This window comes from Palaemon carinicauda, chromosome 43 (assembly GCF_036898095.1).
Source record: "Palaemon carinicauda isolate YSFRI2023 chromosome 43, ASM3689809v2, whole genome shotgun sequence".
Lineage (NCBI taxonomy): Eukaryota > Metazoa > Arthropoda > Malacostraca > Decapoda > Palaemonidae > Palaemon > Palaemon carinicauda.
This window is the reverse complement of record NC_090767.1, coordinates 43,969,336-43,982,793: the sequence shown is the minus strand read 5'-3', so window position 1 is coordinate 43,982,793 and position 13,458 is coordinate 43,969,336. Positions and strand designations below refer to the sequence as shown.

Sequence of the window (13,458 nt, the reverse complement as noted above, 5' to 3'; positions counted from 1 at the left end):
CCACAATTGATGAGATAATATTGCCCCTTGTGTTGGCCAAAACATCACCCCATAAAGGATGTCTACCATTCATATCTCCCAGTAAGAGAAAAGGTTGAGGGAGTTGTTGAATAACTTCTGCTAAATCATCATATAAAATATCATCATTTGGAGGTAAGTACAGAGAGCATATTGTATATTTTCTCCCTATATCAATTTGTACAACAACTGCCTGCAGGGTTGTACGTATAGACATGGGTATTTGGGGAACATCTCGACGAATGTACATGAGACTTCCGCCATGGCTCCCTGCTTGTTGATTATATGGTGTTCTATAGCTAACATACTCTCGAGGACTAGGAGTGTTAGAATCAAGCATACTTTCCTGTAGACATACTATTATGGGGGAATGCTCATGAATTAGGAGCTTAAGTTCTTCATATTTCGCCCTCAAACCCTGACAGTTCCATTGCAAAATGGAGGAGAAAACTATGGATTATTTCTGGAAGACGTCTTGGGTGAGGTCTTCCCATTAGCAGTTTTTAATCTAACATTATTACTTGTAGGTTTCTTCAGAGATGGTCTTGTTATGTTGGGTTTTACGTTGGAGTTTTTCTTTGTATCTTTTTTATATATTTGTTGAGGGGGATGGTGGACCTCAACTTGAATTTCTGATTTATTTAAATTGTCTTCTGGTTGATCGCCAACATCAACAGACAAAACATCATATTTATTTGATGTCATAGTTCTAGTATTTCTTATGGAAGGGGGTGAGAGAGATGGAGGTCTCTCTCTTTTACGATTAATAGGTTGCAGGTTACCAGGTTTTTGTACCTTCCCCACTACAGGTACACCTGATAACTTGGTGTCAGGTGGAATCTCCATTAAATCAGGCAAGGATATGGCCTGGGAGAGGTTAGTACTATCCTTTGTAATGGGGGACAAAGGTTTGATAGTGGTGGGCAATGTCTTTTTGTTGATACTCAATGATAAATCTTTAGGAGGAGATGTTCTTGTCTTATGCAGCACTTTATCAATAGATTGTGAATTCCTTTTTCGAGAACTACCTACAGTAGTAGGTGGGTGAGATGATTCCCGAGGAACTTTTTCTCCTGTTTTTAATGTTTTTGCATAAGTATTAGATTTATTTAATAATCTCTTGGCATGCCCCACGCTTACATGTTCAATAATTGATTTATTGAGGGCAGCCTCTTCTAACTTATAAAACTGGCAGCTCCTATCATTAGATTTATGATTAGAGTTGCAGTTTTAGCATCTTGCCTCAAGTGTACAATCCCCATGGTAAATTTTGGAGCAAGTATTACAAATTTTTTTATTATTGCAAACTTTGGAAGGATGTCCAAATTTAAAGCAATTATAACATTGCAGTGGCTTCTGCTTAAAAGGTTGAACTCTGATCCTTTCGTTTTCTATGTCTATGTGGAAAGGTACATCAGCATCCTGGAAAGTAAGAACAATCATTGATGTTCCAGGTACTTTATGTACTTTCCACACTGATAGGGGACACATGGCCAATATCTCCTCTTCAGTAAATTCATACAGATCCCTATTAAAAACCACTCCCCTTCCATAGCTAAAGTTTAGATGGGGTTTGATGTCCAATTTTATATCATCATTTACTGTCTTCAAATTAGACAGTATAACAGACTGTGTGTATGACTTGGCCTTTATCAAGAAACTTTTCTTCCCGAATCGAGATATATCTCCAGGTGCGATCGTACCTACCTTCCTCTGAAGAAATTTGCATATCTTGAAATAATTTTCCGTACCTCCCACAGATTGAGCAAGAAGCCACATTGGTGGTTTTGGCTTTCTTTGGGATGGTATATCTGCCTCTATATCTTTATCAGCCCAGTCTGCTGGTCTGTAGACATCCAGATCTTTAGGTGCCCCATCACAAAGAGCACCCTTAACACTCATATTACCTACTTTAATATCAACAATGTTACAGCTTGCATTAAATGCTTCCTCATGACAATTAAATGATAACCAAGATTCCCAATTATCATCTTGAAGTTTCATTCTAATTTCTTTTATTGATCCGTAACACTCAAATATTTTAGGTAGCACATCATAATTAGCTTCTAAAGGGATTTGGGTAACGTGCAGGACTTTCAGTTTTCCTGTGTTGCCCAAATTACCCTTTTTCAGAATGTTTAAAGAACAGTCCTTTTTAGTTCCTAGGTCGTCAACGGAGTTTTCTTTAAATGAATTGCCAGAGGTCGTCAACAGTGCCGGGGGCGAGTCAGCATATCCAGGGGAGGTGGGGTCATTTTCACAAGAATCCATCATAAAAAAGAAGAGAGAAGAGTGATTTTTTGAAGTTTGATTTACCTGCTTGAGAACATTAAGGCATCACATGTTGGGAAGGAAATTTACACTCTCCACTACCGGCACAGTGAGAGTATACTTCCCAGATGGTCCACTCCATACCCTACCCGAAGGATAGCATCAAAACAGATATAGAGGCACAGGTGTAAGCTGAACCCGCCTGTTAGGACTGAGACCAAGAAACTATGGAATCATCCTCCCCATATCTGTAATGACGGGCTTCCGGCCAGAAGCCGAGAGTCCTACCCCAAGCATTGGATCCCCCTGGATTCCGAAGACCCAACACTTGGAATAGTTCCGCCAAAAAGGTCCAAACCATCTAAGGGATGGCTGAGATCATCCTATACACTCACATATAGCTTTGAGCACAAACGCCTCCCAACCGCGACACCTTTCACATTCATCAAAGCAGGCAGCAATACCGGATGCATAAACATCCGCCCAAGTGGCAATAACAGATGTAGAAACATCCATGCCATAAAGAGGAAAAAAAAAATAATAAACATACATATATATGTAAAAATATACACATATACATATGGAAAATTTTACTCGTAGGGTTGGGACAGCATCATGAAAGAAAGTTTATAATATTAGGAGAAGGTTGAAGCAATATAAAGAGGAAGAAAAAGATAAGAAAGAGAGAAATTTAGATTCGAACTGGGGGAGCAATTTCCCCAAGTTCGAGAGCCCTCTTGCCCATCACCAAGATTCAGCATGGGAATGAAATGCCGTGCTGAAGCTCAATGACTTCATCAAGGCATTCTCTCATTAAGAGGGTCCTAATTCATGAGCATTCCCTCATAATTGTATGTCTACAGGAAAGTATGCTTGATTCTAACACTCCTAGTCCTCGAGAGTATGTTAGCTATAGAACACCATATAATAATCAAGCAGGGAGCCATGGCGGAAGTCTCATGTACATTCGTCGAAATGTTCCCCAAATACCCATGTCTATACGTACAACCCTGCAGGCAGTTGTTGTACAAATTGATATAGTGAGAAAATATACAATATGCTCTCTGTACTTACCCTCTTAATGAGAGAATGCCTTGATGAAGTCATTAAGCTTCAGCACGGCATTTCATTCCCGTGCGGAAACTTGGTGACGGGCAAGAGGGCTCTCGAACTTGGGGAAATTGCTCCCCCAGTTCGAATCTAAATTTCTCTCTTTTACCTTTTTCTTTTTCTCAATACTACTTCGACCTTATCCTAATTTCACAATCTTTCTTTAGTCTTGCTTTCCAAACTCTGAGAAAAATTTCCCTCATTATATGTGTGTATATATTATGTACATATATATTTATTTATTTTTTTTTTCTTTTCTCCTATGGCTTGGATGTTTTTACATCCATTGTAGCCCCGGCGGGGATGTTCATACATCCTTTATTGCTGCCTGCTTTGATGAGTGGGAGGAGGTATCACGGTTGGGAGGTGTTTGCATTCAAAGCTATATGTGAGAGTATTGGATGATTTCAGCCATCCCGAAGATGGTTTGGACCTTTTTGGCGGAACTATTCTCAAGTGTTGGGTCTTCGGAATCCAGGGGGATCCAATGCTTGGGGTAGGACTCTCGGCTTTTGGCCGGAAGCCCGTCATTATAGATATGGGGAGGATGATTCCATAATTTCTTGGTCTCAGTCCTAACAGGCGGGTTCAGCTTACACCTGTGCCTCTATATCTGTTTTGATGCTATCCTTCGGGTAGGGTATGGAGTGGACCATCTGGGAAGTATACTCTCATTGTGCCGATAGTGGAGAGTGCAAATTTCCTTTCCGACGCATGATGGCCTAACATTCTCGAGCAGGTACATCAAACTAACTCTTTTTCCCTCTCTTTAGTATAATGGATTCTTTAAGGAACGAACCCCCATCGCCTGGATACGCTGACTCTCCCCCGGCACTGTTGACGACCTCTGCTAATGTGATAAGGGATAGCTCTGTTTATGACCTCGGAACGGGAAAGGACCATTCTACTGATATTTCTAAATCGAGTAATTTGGGTATCACGAGGAAACTTCGAATCCTCCATGTTACACAAATTTCAATAGAAACAAATTATGATGATCTATGTAAAGCATTTGAATGCTATGGAGTGATAAAAGAAATAAGGATGAAACTTGAAGCTGAAACTTGGGATTCATGGATATCTTATAGTAGTTATGACGAAGCATTTAGTGCAATAAGTAATTTGAATAATATTAAAATAACTTGAATGTCGCGGCTGCTCTCTGCGATAAGGTACCAAAAGATTTAGATGTGTACAGGCCTGCCGATTGGGTGGAAAAAGACGCAGATTTAGTCATGCCCTCCCAGAGAAATCCAAAACCACCGATGTGGCTTATAGCTGAATCAAAGGGGGTTACAGGGAATTATTTTAAAATATGCAAATTGATTCAAAAAAAAGTAGGAACTATTGCACCAGGCGATATATCTCGTTTCGGAAAAAATAGTTTCCTTATCCATGCCAAATCCAGCACACAGTCGGTAATATTGTCCAATATGAAAATAAATAATGATGACATTAAGTTAGATGTCAAACCCCACCTAAATTTTAGCTACGGAAGGGGTGTAGTTTTTAACAGAGATCTATATGATTTTACAGAGGAGGAGATACTGGCCATGTGTCCATTAAATGTTTGGAAAGTTCATAAAGTCCCAGGTACATCAATGATAATCCTTACGTTCCAGGATGCTGATGTACCTTTTCATATTATTATCGAGAACGAAAGGATTAAAGTAAGACCCTTCAAGCAGAAGCCATTGCAATGCTTTAATTGTTTTAAATTTGGGCACCCGTCCAAAGTTTGCAAAAATGAGAAGATGTGTGGTATTTGCTCCAAATCTTACCATGGAGAGTGTGCACTTGGAGCCAGGTGTTTAAATTGCAGCTCGAATCACAAATCCACAGACAAGATCTGCGAGCTATATAAGTTGGAGGAAGCTGCCCTCAACAAATCAAACTTAGAACACATAAGTGTGACCCATGCCAAAAGACTATTAAAGAAATCAAATACATATGCTAAGGCATTAAAATCAAACCAACCTAGCACTGCCAATAGCTCAAAAAAAAGTATACTATCTGACAAAATGTCAAATAACGAGGTAACCATATTACCTCTGAGGCTTTACCACGGTGTATTAACACTAGGTCATTGCCCATTGCTGTACAGCCTTCAGCCGCCATTACAAAAAGTAATACAAACCTCTCTCAGGCCATGTCCTTGCCTGATCTGATGGAGGTTCCACTTAAGACTAACTTACCTGATGCACCTGTTGTGGGAAAGGTGCAAAAACCTCGAATCCCACCATCTATTAATCGCAAAAGAGAGAGACCTCCATCTCTCTCTCCACCCTCCATTAGAAAAGTTAAGGTTATGACATCAAATAGATTTGATGTTTTGTCTGTTGATGTTTCTAATGAACCAGAAGATGGACTGAATAAATCAGAAATTCAAGTTGAGGTCCACCATCCACCTCAACAAATAGATAAAAAGAATACAAAGAAAATCACCAACGTTAAACCCAACATAACAAGACCACCTCTGAAGAAACCTACTGGTAATAATGTTACATTAAAAACTTCTAATGGGAAGACCTCATCCAAGATGTCTTCCAGAAATAATCCATAGTTTTTTCCTCCATTTTGCAATGGAACTGTCAGGGTTTGAGGGCGAAATATGAAGAACTTAAGCTCCTAATTCATGAGCATTCCCCCATAATTGTATGTCTACAGGAAAGTATGCTTGATTCCAACACTCTTAGTCCTCGAGAGTATGTTAGCTATAGAACACCATATAATCAACAAGCAGGGAGCCCTGGCGGAAGTCTCATGTACATTCGTCGAGATGTTCCCCAAATACTCATGTCTATACGTACAACCCTGCAGGCAGTTGTTGTACAAATTGATATAGGGAGAAAATATACAATATGCTCTCTGTACTTACCTCCAAATGATAATATTTTATATGATGATTTAGCAGAGGTCATTCAACAACTCCCTCAACCTTTTCTCTTACTGGGAGATATGAATGGTAGACATCCTTTATAGGGTGATGTTTTGGCCAACACAAGGGGCAATATTATCTCATCAATTGTGGAGAATGAGGATGTGGGACTCCTTAATACAGGAGAGCCCACACACTACCATGTTCAGACAGGTACTTTGTCATGCATTGACCTTTCAATTGCAAGCTCTAACTGCCTTCTTGATTTTGATTGGAGAACATTAGATGATTGGCATACTAGTGATCATGCACCAATCATTATAAACACCAACAAGGGTCTGCCTTTGCAAAGATCGCCACGTTGGAATCTAGACAAGGCAGACTGGGTTAAATTTTCCGAGCTAAGTGAAATCGAAGGGAGAGCAGAACAGTTTGAAAGTGTTGATGATGCCATAGACCTACTGAATGGAACTCTTCATACAGCAGGAGTCAATTCAATTCCCAAAACAACAGAGTTATTCAAACGACGACCAGTCCCGTGGTGGTCTTCAGAACTAACTGCACTCCACAGAGCCACAAGAAGATCTCTAACATGATTGCGTAGACGCAGAACTGATGAGAATTTAACTATGTACAAGAAATGTAGAGCACAGTTCCGTCGTGCCATGAAAGAAGCAAGGCGCCAGTCATGGATGTCTTTTGTTTCCTCTATTAACAGTAGAACACCACCATCTTCTGTGTGGAGGAAAGTAAAAAAGATAGCTGGCAAATTCACCCCCAACCCACCACCAGTGTTGAAGGTGAATGGCCAGTATGTAACTGAAGCAAATGAAGTTAGCAATGCCCTGGCTAATCATTTTTCAAATGTATCCAGCAAGTGTGAAGGAGCCCCTGGTCACCAGTATAGGAGCGCTGAAGAAAAGAAAATTTTAAATTTTGCAACAAGAAGGGAAGAGTCGTATAATTCTCCTTTCACTGAAAGAGAATTTGATTCTGCACTTGCTCATTGCAAAAGGAGGGTAATTTTACAATTTTTAGTGATGCAAGGAGTGTTCTTCAAGCTTTAGAAGTTTTTAATTTTAGTAACCCTCTAGTTTTAAAGATTTTAGAATGGCTTTTTATTATTGGACGGAAAGGTATAACTGTTCGATTTTGTTGGGTTCCAGCACATGTAGGTGTGTCTGGGAATGAGAAGGCAGATTTACTGGCGAAGAATGCGGCATCCGAATTGCTACCAAGGAGGTATCCCATTCCATGTAACGATTTCCTACCTTACATAAAGAAATTGGTATATGATAAATGGCAACAGCACTGGGATAGTCAAGATGGCAATAAAATGAGGGAAGTAACAAATATCATATCACCTTGGAGGTATAACATGATTCCCCGAAAATGGGAGACGACTCTTTGTCGTCTCCGTATTGGTCACACACGGTTGACACACGAGTTTCTGCTGAAGGGCCAACACCAACCGTATTGCGAGGACTGCTTAGTACCTTTAACAGTGAGGCATTTGTTGACCGAATGCCCTAATTTTACTAACTTAAGAAATAGATATCTGTTTGAGGCTCGAGGTGAGGATGGCAGGTTTATCCTTGCCAAGATTCTTGGACATGATGTGTTTTACTATGCGAGCGGAATTTTTAGATTTATTTCAGAAGCAGGTCTTCTGAAAACTATTTAACCATTGTAATGACTTCTTAATTTTTATGGTTTTAATTGAATTTGCTTTTAATTTTCATATACATTAAATGGTATCGGCGTCAATGACCTTAGATGTCAGGATGCCAGAAAACTTTCAATCAATCAATCAATCAATCAACTGATGTTGACATGGAACCCTTCTCCACATCAGCCAACGAGGCTCTCTCTTGATTATTTGCTACTACCACCAAGATCTGCACCAGCGGCGGCTCCAGTCCGGCTCACGCCGAGTCCCTTCGACGCTCACCGCTGCGACCCTCCTACTCGCCGGGGCTTCCATAGCGCCTCTCTCAGCGCCAAAAACAGTGCCCCGGCGGCCGAGTATCGGGAGAATGCTTGAGCGCCATACCATTTTAAGGGCTAGTTGCTTCGGCAGGTGAGTTGTTACACACTCCTTAGTGGATTCCAACTTCCATGGTCACCGCCCTGCTGTCTATAGCAACCAACACCTTTTCGTAGTGTCTACATTAGCATTCCTTTAGGCCCCTTAACTCGTACGTTTGGTTCATCCCACAGCGCCAGTTCTGCTTACCAAAAGTGGCCCACTAGGCACTGTGATTCTTTGCATCATAGAGCTTCACATCTCAAGCAAGCTCCACGTCTCACCCATTTAAAGTTTGAGAATAGGTTGACGGCATTGCACCACCAAGGCCTCTAATCATTCGCTTTACCGGATGAAACTCAACTCTCCGAATGCCAGCTATCCTGAGGGAAACTTCGGAGGGAACCAGCTACTAGATGGTTCGATTAGTCTTTCGCCCCTATACCCAGCTCTGACAATCGATTTGCACGTCAGAACTGCTTCGGACCTCCACCAGAGTTTCCTCTGGCTTCGTCCACGCCAGGCATAGTTCACCATCTTTCGGGTCCCAACGGCTGCGCTCTTAGGTACTTGGCGGCGGACCACGGGTTGAGGGAGCCCGAGAGCCCCCCGTGCCCCGGGCTGCACTACGCTAAGTCCTCGGCCTGCGCCCCAACTCCCGCCGGCCGTTGCGGCAGGCAGAGCAGCTAGACCGACGTTGTCGTCCTCTCTCTCAAGGACTCCGTCCGTCCGGCAGTGACCGCTCCCCAGGGCAGCGCAGGGGTGGCGGTAGCCGTATCTGCTTTACTACTCGCTGCTACTGCTGCTGCGCCACCTGCTTGCTTCTCTGTGTCGACGGCACCCTCTCTCTCTCAAGTGCAGCACCGTTCATCAAAAGGCTCTCTCTCCCGCTTTGTCCTCCGGACAACAGCTCACCTTCGTTGCTTCCTTCCCTCCTTCCTTCCTCCCTCGCACCAACGGACGGGGTCCCTCCCAGCAGCGCTCGAAAGAAAATGATTCTCTTCGACCCACTGCTCTCTCTCGGGATGAGGCCAGTCTCGTCACCCGCCCGAGTGCACCAGCGGCCCCGGCCCTTCGTCCTTCCATCTTCTGCTCTCGCACAGACACAGATGGCAGGAGGAGCTGGCCGCGAGCCCGGCACTCAAACAGATGCTGCTTCATTCTCACGAAGCCACGAAACATGACCCGGGACAAGACCCGAACGCTGCTTAGGCACTCAGGATAGGTACCCTGGATGGCCTCTGCTTCTCTTCACCTGAGAGCAGGATTGTCCACCGTAGTCCCAGACACCAGGCCACCGCGCCGCCGCCGCCAGCTGGGAACAGCCAGCCGGACAGCATCAGCAGCAACGGGGCCCAGTCCAGGGACACGGCGACATTTCACACTTGAGGGAACGGACCGCCAGCCCACAAAAATAGTGGGCGGCGGCCCGACATCCCCATCTCGCCACGGCTCACGGTAGCCGCGGCCGCCCCTTCCAGCGGCGCGCGCCTCTTGCCGGCCCCCTTCTCTCCGGGGGCCGCACACTCGGCGCCGCTGCCAGCCGGGGCCTGCCGCAGCAATACCCTTCACCGGGATGGATGCTTAACAGACACTTGTCCGGGAGTGGCGAAGACACTGGTCAGTGCCCTCGCCGCAATGTGCGTTCAACTGGTCGATGCATCTCATAATCTTACGATTCACATGCCGACACGCATTTTGCTGCGGTCTTCATCGACCCACGAGCCAAGGGATCCACCATTAGAAGTTGTTCAAATTGGAAATTATTACAAAAATATGGGCTAAGCGTGACTTCCATCACGGCCCGCCACGGACATGCCAGCGCGGCAGGCCCTCCTCCGACGGCCGTGCTTCTCTCTCTTTCCGACCGTCATCACTACGGAGACAGTAGTACTCGACGTCGTCTCCGGCCAGCGGCGTAACCCCGCCTAAAGCGTGCCGCACCGCGCCGCCGCCTCTTCCTTCTCTCTGGCGACACGGACGACAGTGGCTCCACAGCCCTCGAGACGTCTTTGTACTGACTGCCCCCCCCCTCTTCCACCAAAAACCACCTCTAGAGCCCCACACTAGCTCTCCATCTGGCTCCGTGCGCCCCAGGGCAGCACAGCCGAGCCATCCATCAGTAATGATCCTTCCGCAGGTTCACCTACGGAAACCTTGTTACGACTTTTACTTCCTCTAAATGATCAAGTTTGGACATCTTTCTGGCCCGTCCAGGCGAGTCGGCGGAATCCCATTGCTGGGAGAAACCCGCCGCCCCAGTCCAAGGCCGCCAGTCCGAAGGCCTCACTAAATCATTCAATCGGTAGTAGCGACGGGCGGTGTGTACAAAGGGCAGGGACTTAATCAACGCAAGGTGACGACTTGCGCTTACTGGGAATTCCTCGTTCATGGGAAACAATTGCAAGCCCCAATCCCTATCACGAATGGTTTTCACGCGATTTCCCGCTCCTCTCGGAGAAGGACAACCCGCTAACCCATTCAGTGTAGCGCGCGTGCGGCCCAGGACATCTAAGGGCATCACAGACCTGTTATTGCTCAATCTCCTGCAGCTATACTCGCTGCTCATCCCTCTAAGAAGACTGTGTCGAAAGGGGCCCATGCACCAAAACGCCCGTCCACTATTTAGTAGGCCAGAGTCTCGTTCGTTACCGGAATTAACCAGACAAATCACTCCACCAACTAAGAATGGCCATGCACCACCACCCACCAAATCGAGAAAGAGCTCTTAATCTGTCAATCCTTCTGGTGTCCGGGCCTGGTGAGGTTTCCCGTGTTGAGTCAAATTAAGCCGCAGGCTCCACTCCTGGTGGTGCCCTTCCGTCAATTCCTTTAAGTTTCAGTTTTGCAACCATACTACCCCCGGAACTCAAAGACTTGAGGTTTCCCGGGGGCGTCTCGCCACGTCATGGGAATAACGACGGCGAATTGCTAGTCAGCATCGTTTAGGGTTAGAACTAGGGCGGTATCTGATCGCCTTCGATCCTCTAACTTTCGTTCTTGATCAACGAAGACATTCTTGGCAAATGCTTTCGCTGTTGTTCGTCCTACGATGGTCACTGAATTTCACCTCTCGCGTCGTAGTACGGATGCCCCCGACAGTCCCTCTTTATCATTACCTCTGGCTCCCACCACCAAGAAAATGGAACCGAGATCATCTTCCATCATTCCATGCAGGTAACATTCGGGCATTGTATTCGAGAGTAGCCTGCTTTGAGCACTCTCATTTTTTCAAGGTGAACTGGCCGGCCGCGCGGGACACTCGGTGAAGAGCACCCCGGCAGAACCGGCTTGGCTTCCACTCACGGAAGCTGTTCGGAGCCTGACGGGGAAGCACCGGGCGGTGACCTCCCCAGCCAGTCCGGAACTGAGCTCGAACTACGAGCTTTTTAACCGCAACAACTTTAATATACGCTATTGGAGCTGGAATTACCGCGGCTGCTGGCACCAGACTTGCCCTCCAATTGGTTGTTGCTAAAGGATTTAAAGTGTACTCATTCCAATTACGCAGACTCGGAAGAGTCCCGCATTGTTATTTTTCGTCACTACCTCCCAGAGCTGGGATTGGGTAATTTGCGTGCCTGCTGCCTTCCTTGGATTTGGTAGCCGTTTCTCAGGCTCCCTCTCCGGAATCGAACCCTGATTCTCCGTCACCCGTAACAGCCACTGTAGGCGCATGGCCTACAATCCACAGCATGATAAGGCAGAAACTCGAAAGATACGGAGCCGGTGCGGAGACCGTGCCCTCTGCACAAAGTTATTCAGAGTCATCACAGCAAACTGAACGGACCGAGGCCCGCTTGGTTTTCAACTAATAAAAGCACTCCTCCCTTCCAGTCGGAGTTGTAATGGTCACGTACTAGCTCTAGAATTACCAGGGTTATCCGTGTAGTAGGTTTGGATCAAATGAATGATAACTGATTTAATGAGCCATTCGCGGTTTCGCCTTAGAGCGGCCTGTACTGACACATGCATGGCTTAATCTTTGAGACAAGCATATGACTACTGGCAGGATCAACCAGGTAGTTTGCTTACTTAATCTTTCTCTTTAAAGGCCGGGATCCACGTCCCAAAGATCGCGTCCTACTGCATCCCGTCGCCTCCGCCTTCTCTCGCAAAGACGAGACGGCTGCTGCTGCCGCTGCCGCTGCCGCTGCAGAGCTACTACGGGTGAGTTCGGACACGGGTCAGGCAGGAGCCCGGCCTATTTCCATCGCTCTCCTTTCTCTGAATCAAGGGGCTGCTGCTCTCTCTCAAGCAAAGCGGAACCCTTCATTGCCACAAGTTCTAAGTACTTTCCAACAGGAGGCCAGTCAACTCTACTGTGCTGGCCAGCGACAAAAACATTGTCTCATCGCTGGCTGGTCTGAGCAGAGCTAAACCAGACCCACCTCTCATTCTCAGAGACATGACACAGGGGAGGGCTTCTCTCGCAAGCCCCCCCCCCCCCCCCCCCCCCCCCGCATCGCTCTCCTACATTGTCAACCCTCGCTCGGACAAGGGAACGAATTCGACGCTCAGTTGCCACTGGTCGCATGGGGAGCCATCAGTAACTGCGGTAACCACAGTCTGCCTGCCAAGGCTAACGAGAGACTTAGCACTGACTCCACGACCTTACCGTTATTCGGGCCACAACAGTGGACCTGTTGTACCTCTCACGAGGCATACACACACACACCCCACACTAAACCACAGGACCAGGCACCCCTCACCTTCGCCACAACAAGCCATTGGTCCCTGGTATGGTCCATGTTTTTCTCTCAGTTCCTAGGATGTGCAACCCTCACCAAGGATTCCACATGGCCACAACTACTAGGAGCAATGGACATTACCACCAACCAAAGGGCCACTCTCGCCAACAGATACACTGCTCTCTCCACGCCATTTCTACACAAAAAGCAGGACACCTCTTGTTTCTCAAAATTTTCTCCCAAACTTCCACAAGTTCACAAGCTCTTTTCCCCTGATATGGTCTGTGTTTCTTTCAGTTCTGGGGCTCTGCATGCTTGCAACAAGGGAATCTACATTGAATACCAGGCAAGCATTTGGTTTTCTCACTGTTTGCCCTGGTTTTATCAAGCCCTCAGCCACAAAAATGAAAAATTTCGTATAGATACTTATTCATTCATTATTATTATTAATTATTTTTTTATTA

The 13,458-nt window shown here is 45.8% G+C and overlaps 2 non-coding genes across 2 annotated transcripts; both read right to left on the bottom strand.

Annotated features, from left to right (window-relative positions):
• Positions 1-9,892: 9,892 nt before the first annotated feature.
• On the bottom strand, positions 9,893-10,052 carry LOC137634042 (5.8S ribosomal RNA). The gene has a single exon (XR_011042438.1). It is a non-coding gene; the product is annotated as a 5.8S ribosomal RNA (ribosomal RNA).
• Positions 10,053-10,426: 374 nt separating this feature from the next.
• Positions 10,427-12,328, bottom strand: LOC137634059 (small subunit ribosomal RNA). The gene has a single exon (XR_011042446.1). It is a non-coding gene; the product is annotated as a small subunit ribosomal RNA (ribosomal RNA).
• Positions 12,329-13,458: the final 1,130 nt, after the last annotated feature.